Genomic DNA, 12287 nt, shown 5'->3' on the forward strand with positions numbered 1-12287 from the left:
TTTTTTGGTAATTTTGATTTTAATTTAAAATCTACGAAATAGGTACTTATTTGGGAAATTAAGCAAACAAATGTCCTCCTTTGGTTCGTCGTTACGCAAAGACCTCCTTAGGGAACTACTCCTAAAGACTACTATACTATAAGTAGCTTGTAGGTATGTTATTTTGATAATATACAATGTGTCCCGGGCATAAGTGACCGCCCGAAATTTTTTGAATATTTGTACAAAATTAAGGATAATTTCTTTTATATTTTTGAAAAAAATCATTAAAAAAAATTTATTGTCAGGCCTGTTAATAACAGGCTTTGCTCTTTTTTTACCGAGTAGGAGTCAATTTCAACTGACAGTATTTTTGCATTTGTTATTAGCTATTGTAGGAAATATCATGTAGTTTATTAATAAATTAAAAGAAAGTGATATTAAGGGGGCATTTATTGGACTTATTTTGGAAAAACTGAAAAAAAGGCGTTATTTTCTTTTTTTTCTAATAAATGTTTTATTACATTTTTGTTATGTTTGATAATTTTAATTGATAAACTATGATGTCGGCTAGTCAATAAAGAAAAAAGAATTTAAAAATATGTAAAAACTTAGGAAATATCTTAAAAAAACTGCAGCACGTCACAGTATTTACTAAAAATCATTAAAAAAAAACCAAAGGCGGTAAGTCCCAAATATAAAGGAAATTATCCTTAATTTTGTACAAATATTCAAAAAATTTCGGGCGGTCACTTATCCCCGGGACACATTGTATATAACTTATAGGCCTACATAATCTCATCAAAATCTGTTACTGCAACTAAAATACATCCGTTTTTACATCTACTAGTAGAAAGTAAAACGTCCAACTTTATTCCGATGCGGAAGCGACAACTGTTTAGCAGACAGGGGCACATTCAATGCCGCGGCTTCTAAATCATTACTCATACAATTTTAACGAGAAATGCGTGATGTGCTGCTGACATTGTAATTTCGTTTTTAGATCACAAAAGTAGTACGTGTGTTTGTTATCAATATCGTTCACGAAAGCCGCTTCATTAGCATTTTTTTTTTTCATTATATAAGACTCTTCTAAACGGCAATACGTCATCATCCAAAGAGTACGCAGGATCCTATATCTTTTATACGCAGAATGATATCACTTATCTTTTGTACATATATTTTAAAAGGTCGGGTACATAACTTCATATTTCCTTCAAACCCCCAAACAGCTGCAGTTAGGGACTGCCTTTATTATCGCTAGAAGATTAATTAGATCGTCCTCCCTTATAATCTGCTTACATCTCCGAAGTCCCCTCTGAATATTCTCTAGTCGAGATTAACAATTAAAATCGTGCATCAAACAGAACTAACGAAACTGAAAAAAATCTGCTAACACCTGTCGCAGGGATCCAAGGTGTTTTTAATGGCCATCAACGTGAATACAACAGGTGCGTTGTTGGCACAGAATGGGTAAAAAAAAGGTCTAATGGTTTACCAATCATCTGAATATTTCGGGATTGGGCCATTTAAAAAGCGGACTTTTGTCTATAGCTAACGCTAAATACTATAACCGGACTATTTTTATAAATGTATTCAGGGAAAGCTCGAATTGCTACACTTATATCTGAACAAAAGCTCAGTAGCTGTTTTGCAACATCATCTGATTGACTCGATTGCCGCTAGATGGCGCTAAACAAAATAGAAGCGCACGCTTAAAATACTTTTTGATACAAATTGACCTCGCTCCTTATCCTGGTTGATTAAAAATCGGTTATAGCTTTCCATATTTTTGGTTGGCCTGATTTTTTATCATATCCGCTGAATACGGGAAAACATATTGAAACAATGTAATTACTTACCTTGACACAATTTGGTTACCAATTGAGGAAATCACTGTATGGTTTCAGCTTTTCGGTACATCAGCTTATTTTTTACATACAGTCAGTATCATTTTAATTTTATTACATTAACAGCTTGTTTCTCTAAGCGTAGTTAAGTAGCGAAATAATTAGAACGGCCTCGGTCCATGAGTTTACTCATAAATTAAAAATAACGGTAAAAATACCATAGCGTTTTGTTAGTTAGGGTGTTGAAAAGTAACGGTCAACTTTGGACTAATAATAATATGCGTACCTTTTCTAAGAAACTGTATAAATCTTCCTGCACTAGTTATCTTCTCACGAGAATTGTGTACCTGATTACTATGCACTGCTTCTGGACGAATTTACATAAATATATTAAAAATAATAAATAAGATTTTTTACAACACAAAACTATTATAAAATATATGTAATGTATGTTAATGTTTATTTCACCTTTTCTTGTAAAATTATGAGTGATCTTTGGTAGACTGGTACTAGAATTTACATTTAGTTTATAAAGGCGAAGTTAAATGCCGATTAATATCATTAACTGACAGATTGATATTTAAAAATATTATTTTCACAGTGCCAGTCTACGCCTGTGAATGGCAGGATAACGAAAAAATAAAAAGATATTCAAAAGACTGTGTTTTTGTTGACAGTCCTGCACGTGTCTTTATTACAAATAGCTGACGACAGTACAAAGAACTTTGGAACAAAACAACAAAATACTGTTGCTATGACAACAGACAAACAAGAAGTCAAATTGCAGTTTATTGACCCGAACTTCTATATAACTACAAATAAATATGCTAACTGCGACTTTTATGAGTGGTAAGTGGGGACGTTGGGCATACCAGGGATGGTTGGATCAATCCCGAAGCCGGGATGAGTGTCTCGGTATTTTTCCATTAAGGAATTCTCAGTAAGTGAACTGAGTTTGTATCTGTGCCCGTTGCAGAGCAATTTCAGTTCTTCTCTTCACCTATCTTACCTGATGTAATGTAAATTTGCACTTCAAGGATATTATTCAGCGTTTCAGGCACGTAACAAAAGGAACGTAGCTAAAACTTCAGTAGGTAATGAATTGGCTTACAGAAATTCTGAAATGGATTTCGGGAGTTTGAAGGTGATATGAATAACCTCGCCATAACCTTGGTCCTAAAAGCATAATAATTTGATACACTATTAGCTATACATATATACTTTCTAAATATCAAATTATACCCGAGTTAAGTTTCTTAGAATAACAATTTATTGAACCAATTTTCCAGTTACCTTTAACAAAATAATCACTTGAACGGATCTAAAATATCAGATAAGTCGCAACAGTACAGTTTATTCAAAGTCGATTAAAAAGAAACTCACAATGTAAAAACCTTGTATTCTCAAGTAAAATAAATAGACTCAGATATTTATTCACGTTCTATAAACTTGAAAAGTGCTCAACGAATTTATCGTTAAATCCCGTGCCTACCGAAATATTTTTCTGCAACCTTGTTACAGTAAGCTGAATCCATAGACTGATTGTACGACTAGTCGGCCACATCCGTAATGAGGTGACCTTGTATTCTGTATCTCCAAGGACTTTCCCGCTAGAAGGATATTTTCGGGGCTACCGGCCTTGGGTAACTTTTGTCTCAAGGACTTGACGCTCCAAATGATAAATGACATCATTTCAGTTTCTAGGTCGGTTCACCTACTACCCTGAATACAGAATTTTGGTCGTGGTGGCCTAGTGGGCAAAGAACCAACCTCTCGAGTATGAGGGCGCGGGTTCGATTCCAGGTCAGGCAAGTACCAATGCAACTTTTCTAAGTTTGTATGTACTTTCTAAGTATATCTTAGACACCAATGACTGTGTTTCGGATGGCACGTTAAACTGTAGGTCCCGGCTGTCATAGAACATCCTTGGCAGTCGTTACGGGTAGTCAGAAGCCAGTAAGTCTGACACCAGTCTAACCAAGGGGTATTGGGTTGCCCGGGTAACTGGGTTGAGGAGGTCAGGCAGGGCAGTCGCTCCTTGTAAAACACTAGTACTCAGCTACATCCGGTTAGACTGGAAGCCGACCCCAACATAGTTTGGGAAAAAGGCTCGGAGGATGATGAACCGGTGCATTCCTCAAAATCTAGTAACATTCGTCTTGTGCTTACTAATAGTATTCAGGGCGTGAATAAAATAATTTGTTTTGACTAAGTTTTCTCGACAACTAACAAAACTTACAACTAACAAATTTTTCTAGTGCGGGCTAAAATTGAATAAGTAAACTGATAAACTCGTAAGATTAATAACAAAGACATTGACGTAGTAATTATGTTTTAAAGTCGGTATAACGTACAATGGTAATAAATAATTATTAAGATTAAAATAAAATGTAAAATTATTACGTAAAAGTTACAAACGTGTTTAATGTTGTTTAATAAATCATTACGATGTAATTGCACTTTATTAAGTCAACAAAGAAGCACCTGAGCTTGAATAAATACAACAGATACTTGAACCTCCATTTTGATTGTAAAGGCGTCGGCTGACTGATGTCATTTTCTGCTAAATGTTACATTACATGCTACAAACTAAGTGAACGCTCGAGTCTACCTGCCGTGCCGCGCTACTTGCTGTAACACACCAACCTAACAACACCCGTTGCGAATGTTACGTTATATCCAAATGAAACAGGTCAGTGGCCACCTTAAAACTGTGCTTAAACATTACGTTACAAAACAGTTGAAGCTTTCAACAGCATCATGTCATGATTACCTACTTTTCTTAGTTTAAAATACTAGAAACTATGCAAATAAATTCTTGTCGTGTGGGAAGAACCTTTATATTCTCAAACTCTCGAATATGCTGTGAAAACAAAAGATTTTAGGACGAAAACAATTTGGTTATACGTGCTTACGTCAATATAGATCATTTCCTGAAATCGTGTTAAAATGATGAACAATATTTACTTATTACGTACAAAGTAATTAGATACTTACAAAGTGTTGGGTCACACGGTCATGGAGTAGGTTTGTGGTTTCATATTCATGTATGTGTATGAAGCAAAGGAAAATAGGGCGGCGATCGTTGTCTTCGTTTACAGAGTTCCTATTTGCCGCTCCCATAGAAACTGCGCCACTTATTTACTTACGTATGAATAATGACCTGTATTTTTATCTGCATTCTAATCGGACTACTTCAAAAAGACCTGGATAAAAACGGTCTCTTGTGAAAATATGTCTCTGATTTAAACGAAAAAAAAGACCAGAAGATTTACATTAATCTGTGTTTATAATATTACATAACTAAAAACCAGAAATAGTAATTAACATGATAATAACTATCCTTGTCACAGACATAAAGGCTAAACGTAAATCATAAGTTTTAAATATTGATTCAATATCAATTCGTGACGGCAGATGACCCTGTAGAGCGTTCATGTATAACAGATAACAATGTTAAAACAATACTTCCTTGTATACTTAACTGGTACTCGTAAATACCATTAAGTATTTATAATAGTACCTTATTGTTGAAGCGGTCCGTGGCAAACTACCACAGCGTTAGTACTGATAGATAACTTATCTATCACGTTAGCTATCGCGTTGTTCATCGCTTTACCTCGATCTAATTCGGTACAACGGCACTACATATCTAATAGATGTTTTTAGTTTTTAGGGTTATCATTCGGCTAGCGGTTAAGTGAGACGTCATTTTAACTGTAAAATTTTAGCGCGACGCTAACTTAACCGGAAAGACAAATGATGCTTACGAAACAGTTAACAAGTTTTAACTATTGTCTAAAGTCAGCTCATGCTGCGCTTTCTGGATTGTCATAGTGCGTAATTGCGCTTCATTTCCTACACATTTCTCATCAAACACCATACGCCAGAGGCATGCGGCAAATTACAAACAACGCATATCTACAATTATTGATTTCACAGATCTAAACTTTTTTATGAGAAATGTTATTTTTGCTCATGGCACGTTTGTTAAAACAAAAGTATTTGATGTTATTAATAAATAGAATCGGTCTTCAAAAATGTTGGATACGCACGTACTTCCTGTATGAATATGCCGTTGATATCTGCTCGTATTTGAACTTACAAAGTTGTGGTTATTCTAACCGGTAGTTGGGGCGTTGTAAAACGGACTTTATCCTTATGTGTATCGAGTCGTTAGTGTATTGTTGAGTGTATGGTGCGAGAGGGGTCAGTATTCCGCGGTTAACTCGTCCGCCGGGAGGGCGTCGACCTCGGATTGCACGCGGACCAGGCTCTGGACACTTGCATTGTCCCATCAACTCGCATCGCAATAGGCCTACCTATAAGTACATGTACAATGACATCAATAAACTCTTTACAGATTTTAAAGCTTTGCTTTGGCTTCCAAGAAAAAATGCTCGAAGAATAAACCAAATATTTTTTTTACTATAGATGCTTTGAGAAATAACGCCATATGAGTAATATGGCCAGACTTATTCACAGTTCTCCTAATTGAGAATATGAATAAATTCCTATGAATTCAGATAACACCACATGCGACACCACATTAGGGATTGATTACTCAACCGAGTTAATACCAGTGAGTGCGAGCAGGACAGTGGAAACGCATCGAGAATCGAGATAGGCGTGGTAATTAAACATTAGTTAATTCGGTTATATCGGGTGAATCATGGCTAGTGTTGTATGAGTAGTGCAAATCAGGTTATCGATTGGTAGTGTTAGCGACACAGGCCGGGCATCGACCCTCGTGACTGCAAGGCATGGCACTCGTACTGAAGAGCATCGTGACCCAAGGAGGAGCGATGATGCCTGTCTGGAAAGCATAAACAACTTCGAAGGTTTTACTGAAGTATACATTGTGGTGACGTGCATTCACAACTATCTTTTGATTCAACTGAGTATTGGATTACGAAGCATTTTACAGTGTTCTAGGATTGTTTGTGTGGGTCTGAAAGCGGCCTTAAAATCTTTATATAAACGGAATTGCAAAATAAAAATAACCTTTTGATGTGTAATCACAAAGTATGTAGGAGACAATCCTGAAAAGGCTTGATAAAATGTTCACTTTAACATTTTATTTAATTCCGCTTTTCGCTTTATTAATTTTCCTACATTTATACAAAAATGTACATGATTAAAGGAATAATCTGCTTTGCTGTGTAACCGCTTCCATAATATTGCTTAATGATTCCTCGATAAACGATAACCACTTCCGATTCGTTTTTAATTATGCAAAGTATTCTCTGGAAAACTGTAGTACTACGTCGTTGAAAATTTATGAGACCACAACCATGGTAAACAAACTTCATTGAAAATTGAATAGCTTTGTTATTGATAGAGTTCACTTCAACGAGCCGCTTGAAAAGAGCTGAAACCGACTAAATAAGTAAGCAAGCATGCAGCGAGTAGGTAGTCATGCAAAAAGTAGAACCTAGAAATTTGTTATCTAACACGTTTGACGTAGCGGGGACCTCAAAATACAACGAGAGGTCGGATGGGAGGGGGCTGGGTCACGAATTTTACGGGTCCGGGTGCTCTCGACCCCAACCGAGTTGGTGTAAGTGTGCCAGCGATGTATGTAGGTTAACATCAGACGCGCTCGATACGCCACCGCTGCTGCCGCCGATGTCGACCACATAACCTAGATCAGGGTGCGGAGAGAACGCTTATGAAATCTGGCGCACGTTGACTGCATAAATGAAAAGCCACTTTATATGTCCGTTTGAGTTAATTTGATACGCCATTAATGTATTACTGTTACTGTTGTTGCATTTACGACCGTGACGACCTGACACGTGCATAATTTATTCATTCTCACAGAATCTGTCTGTACATGGATTTCGTTGGTTGAGCTTCTATATAATAAATGTATCGAGAATTGAATTCATCGATCTCGTAAGTCATCCATCATCAACTCATTTTCAATTTACGAAATCACTTTAAAATCAACTGGACCGCTTTTTGTGCGATGAGTTTTATTTGGTAACACTTTTTCTGTGCCAGCAATGTACCAGTAAAATTATGTCACATTCTCCTTGTGTTGGTGAAACGCAAATTGCAAAAGTCGTGGCTAGACGCACTACGTATGCTTACGGTACAAATGAAATTCAAACCCGCCACATTCACACGAATTCATCTTGAAGAAAATTTAGTCAACCTTCAAATACTTTCGTGGTATTAATCATATTCATATCCACATCTTCTTCGCACAGATTTGCAATAGAAATTAGGACAGAGTTTAAACAACGTTCTTATAACGAACTAAAGTTCGGCCATTCAGAGAATGCGTTCCTGACACGTCGCGATTGAACTGACGACGTAACTTTGCAATGGCGTTGCAGTTACGATAAAAATATTTTTGCTGGTTGTTTACCGTTTTAACAATTGAGGAGCATTAAAACAACATTATTATATCAATAATCAATGAATGTTATTACGTCGTCAGTTCAATCGCGACGTGTCAGGAACGCATTCTCTGAATGGCCGAACTATAATTCTTAACACTACAATTAGACTTACACTGTTAGCTGATGATCTATGCACTAATTCATTGGTGGTGTTATGTAACTTTCAATTATCTTCTAAATACAGTTTTGAAAGTTGTCACGATCATCGATCACAGTCAGTAGAAATTCTTTTCATGGCTAACTTTCAATAGTTTTACTAAAAAGTATACAAATGAAAGTTTTTACATGGTTAATTTTATTTTAGCAATCTCTTGAATGCCTGTTTTTATGTTTCGGTAGTAATCGAATGCGCTGCATGAAAGCTGCCAAATGCTTTTTTATTTTGATGAAAGTCTGTTCTTAGGTTCTTTCTAGACGTATCAGAATTGGTTGATAGTTAAAACAATTCTGTGCCAGTTTGTAATTTAACCGATTTCACCACGCCTTTACGCTTCAAGCGCTTTATTTTTGATACTGGGACAGGGGGATAGGTGTGGCAGAAATAAACGACCTATATAAGCTTTATTTTATGATTGAAATAATAAAGTGTGGGCGAAGGGTGTGCTCGTCAGGCACAGGAATGCGTGCGAGCTGTGCTCAGTGCAGCTGGTCCGCTTCTGTCTCGATACGGCCAATTGTGCGCGCCGATTTCAAAACGAAAGTACCGCGCATCTAGGACGGTGAACGTATTTCTCGCTGAGATCTCTTGCAATTTACCAGCGAGGTAGGCACTTTGTCAGAGAATGCGGCATAGCCAGATTGTTAGATATTCATAACTTGCAACATATTACAACTAATCAACAGCATTAGAAACTTGCAAAACAAGCTAGTTTCTAATCTAGTACGTTTGTTTATTTAATGTGTGAGCTTTTAGCCTTATCGATGGACCAGTTAGCCGACCCTAGAGACAATCGTGATAACTACCTGCTTTATCCCCGTTTCGAACGAGTTTGGTAAACATTTCTAAAGTCGGCTGTTACTGTGCCAATATTTACACTTGGAAGGCGCTACGATTTATATTATTAAATATACGGACTGAGTTGCCACTTCCTTATCGCACTAACAATTAATTGAATACATGATACCTATATAATAAGAATAATAACATCTGATATGCATTGAGCAATAATCTCAATGAAAAGCTCAAAGAAACGGAACGGCGAGTTAGCATATAACTTGACCGAAATATTCGTGGCACAGTCAGTGGCCTTTGTCAGACTTAGCCAATCAACTGGACTGTGTAGGCTGAAGCAGTTAACATAAAGTATACTGTAGCCACTAGCGGAAACTATGCTAAGGTCCGTACCGATTTCTGTAGGGTCATTTATTCAAATGTTATTGCATATTTTTGTGTCAGTGGTATAGGTGGGAGCTTTTTAGTTTCACAAACAATCTGTTTGGATACGCTTTTGAAACTTTCGATTCGATAATGCTGTTGTTTTCTTTATTTTCAGTACAGTAACAAGCAGAAGAAAGTTTATCAGATTATGAAATGGTTTCGTTTAAGTTTCTGTAGATATGTGCGTATTTTAGAAGGGTGTTATGAAAGTCGAATGGGGCGTGAAATCGCTGTATCGTTCGGTTACACCGCAGTGTACAGCGACTCGCGGTTATATCACACGAGATATCGTAACTTTTGTTCCATGTTCTAGTAGAAAGTGCACGAGCCTCTCGCCTTTCTTATACTATTTATTACCTAGGCATTAGATCGGTACATTTAAGAGTTTATTGCGCTAGAACACCTGAATGTTCGATAATCATGATTTATGCAGATTCAGTTGAATTTATATGGAGTGTAATCACTGCACTTAGTGCAATTTACACTTTATAGAAACATAACAGCATAATTTATGTAACACTGTGTTTTAGATTAAATTATAATTTATGACCTAATAAACATCAAGTTTATCAAGTAGTAAGAAATTAAACTTATTTTATTATAAAAAAATATAAATGTCAAAAAGAGCACGGTTCAATTAGAATTATTTTTTTTAGTACTAGGTCAGTCAGAAAATTCTAGTTCTATTTATTAGCAATTTTTTTTTCAAAAAGAGCACAATGGCTTGCCGTACACAGTGAACAGCAATAGTATTCTTTATGACGTAGTTAAGTACATAATTGTTACATTAATTAATAAACCGATAGTTGCGCCATCACATTGAAGTTTTTATGTCATAAATCCATAGAGTCCATTATTGACAATCACAACACATCTTACACCGATGAGTTAATGAGTCTTTGTGATATACGAGTGTACTAGACGTGCGTTCTCTCAACCTACTTCTTGAATGCCGCCATCTTGTAAACAGAAGTCGACTCTATTTTAGAGGATATAAAGATTAAAACATTATATATTCACTAACGTTCTCAATCCTACATTTAGGAACTGCTTCTGATGTGCCATCGCATTTTAAACCTTACGATGACGTCTCAAGGTGTATAATTATGCGAGGCTGAGTGTTTGAACACTGTACATGTTCCATTCAACCATGAACTCCTTTGAGGAGCGTCCCGCGTTGAGACCTCAATTTTTTAACTCTCTCACTTATTGGTCAATCGGCGTGACATTTGTATGGCATGGTATTACTATTATGTGCCTATAAAATGGTTATTGCAAAAATACCTTTACTCATCATATGTAAACTGAGTTTCTATTTAGCATTTTGAATTTTAAGAACTGGTTTTACAGGGTTTGTGGAAAACCGCATAAGCTATTTTACTTCCACTTATATTTTTGTATATAGTTTGTATATGTTCGAATTTGTTTACTAAAACGACATTAACTATTAAGAGTCAAAATACTTTGTCATCTACATGTGCTAGTAAACAAATAATCCATGTTTTCAATTATTACACTAGTTTACAGTACATTTGTTGCCGGGATTTTTTAAGCTGTTGTTGACTACTCATATTTAACCATATTTAAAACTATTAGTAGTTTTTTTTTATCAGCTCTAGTTTTTGAGATTCAGGTAAGTGCGGTTTATAGAGAAAAAACGTGTATTTACCTTAAAGAATATTTGTTTAAAAATTATATTAATTGTTGAGTTCCAAAAAACTTGGCTTTAAAGCTCTTCTCTTATGTGTAGACTTTGGGAAATGGCGTATCAGAGACCAGCAATAGTCAGACATCATATTTACATCCCAGAAACCCTGATAACGTTCTTCCATGACACGTTAATCTTGATGCATACGTTCTCCCCTGCTCTTCGCTCATATCTCCTAAATTTTCCGGAAATCTGTCCAGATGACTGAAGAGGAAGTGAGTTTATGCTCAAATCGCATCCCATATCTCTTAATTGTAAGAGCAGGTCTTCGACAAGTTCAACATAATTTTCATTATAATTTTTCAAAATTCAATATAATTTTTATTCTCTGAAAGGTCAGGTGAATGCTGCACTGGACGCTGAACACATGTACTACTTCGGTTTTGCCATTTAGCTCGATTTTTGGTGGTTAAGCTGTTTATGTTCACGCTACAAAAGTAAGAGTCGTCGAGATGATTTTCCGATTCTTTCCAAATAGTTGGTGTTTTAAGTTGAAAAGTACTTTTTTTACCACTTTTCCATAATCTTAGGTATTCAACGCACGATTTACAAACACAATCAGGAGCCCAAGATTTGTCATTTTTATCTAACAACATTCCAAAATATAAAAAAATAAGTATTTTTAAGCGTTTCTGATGACATTTCTACACTTCTCAAACACATATTCTCCACATAAGTAATAAACATGGTTTGGATTGTTCAAACAACGCCTCCTTGAACTACTCGTGTTGTAAAAACTTCACATATTTGTATAATTACAATAAAATACGTACTTCAGCGACTGAAAAAGGTTCAGAAAAGAGAAAGTCAATAACACGTAAAGTCGAGCTACAAAAAAAAATTTGCGGGTGTAATTAATAAAAACTAAACATAAGTGAATGTTACCAGCCATTAAATCCACGGCAACAGGCAAAAAGTTTGATTTTGTAAACTAGTGTTATTTATCATTGTAACACATTTTA

At 35.8% G+C, this 12287-nt stretch overlaps 1 protein-coding gene across 2 annotated transcripts in view; it reads left to right on the forward strand.

Annotated features, from left to right (window-relative positions):
* Positions 1-12287, forward strand: part of LOC124631671 (protein roadkill) — a 48097-nt gene that overhangs the window by 3165 nt on the left and 32645 nt on the right. The gene's annotated exons all lie outside the window — the stretch shown is intronic.

This window comes from Helicoverpa zea, chromosome 7 (genome assembly GCF_022581195.2).
Source record: "Helicoverpa zea isolate HzStark_Cry1AcR chromosome 7, ilHelZeax1.1, whole genome shotgun sequence".
Lineage (NCBI taxonomy): Eukaryota > Metazoa > Arthropoda > Insecta > Lepidoptera > Noctuidae > Helicoverpa > Helicoverpa zea.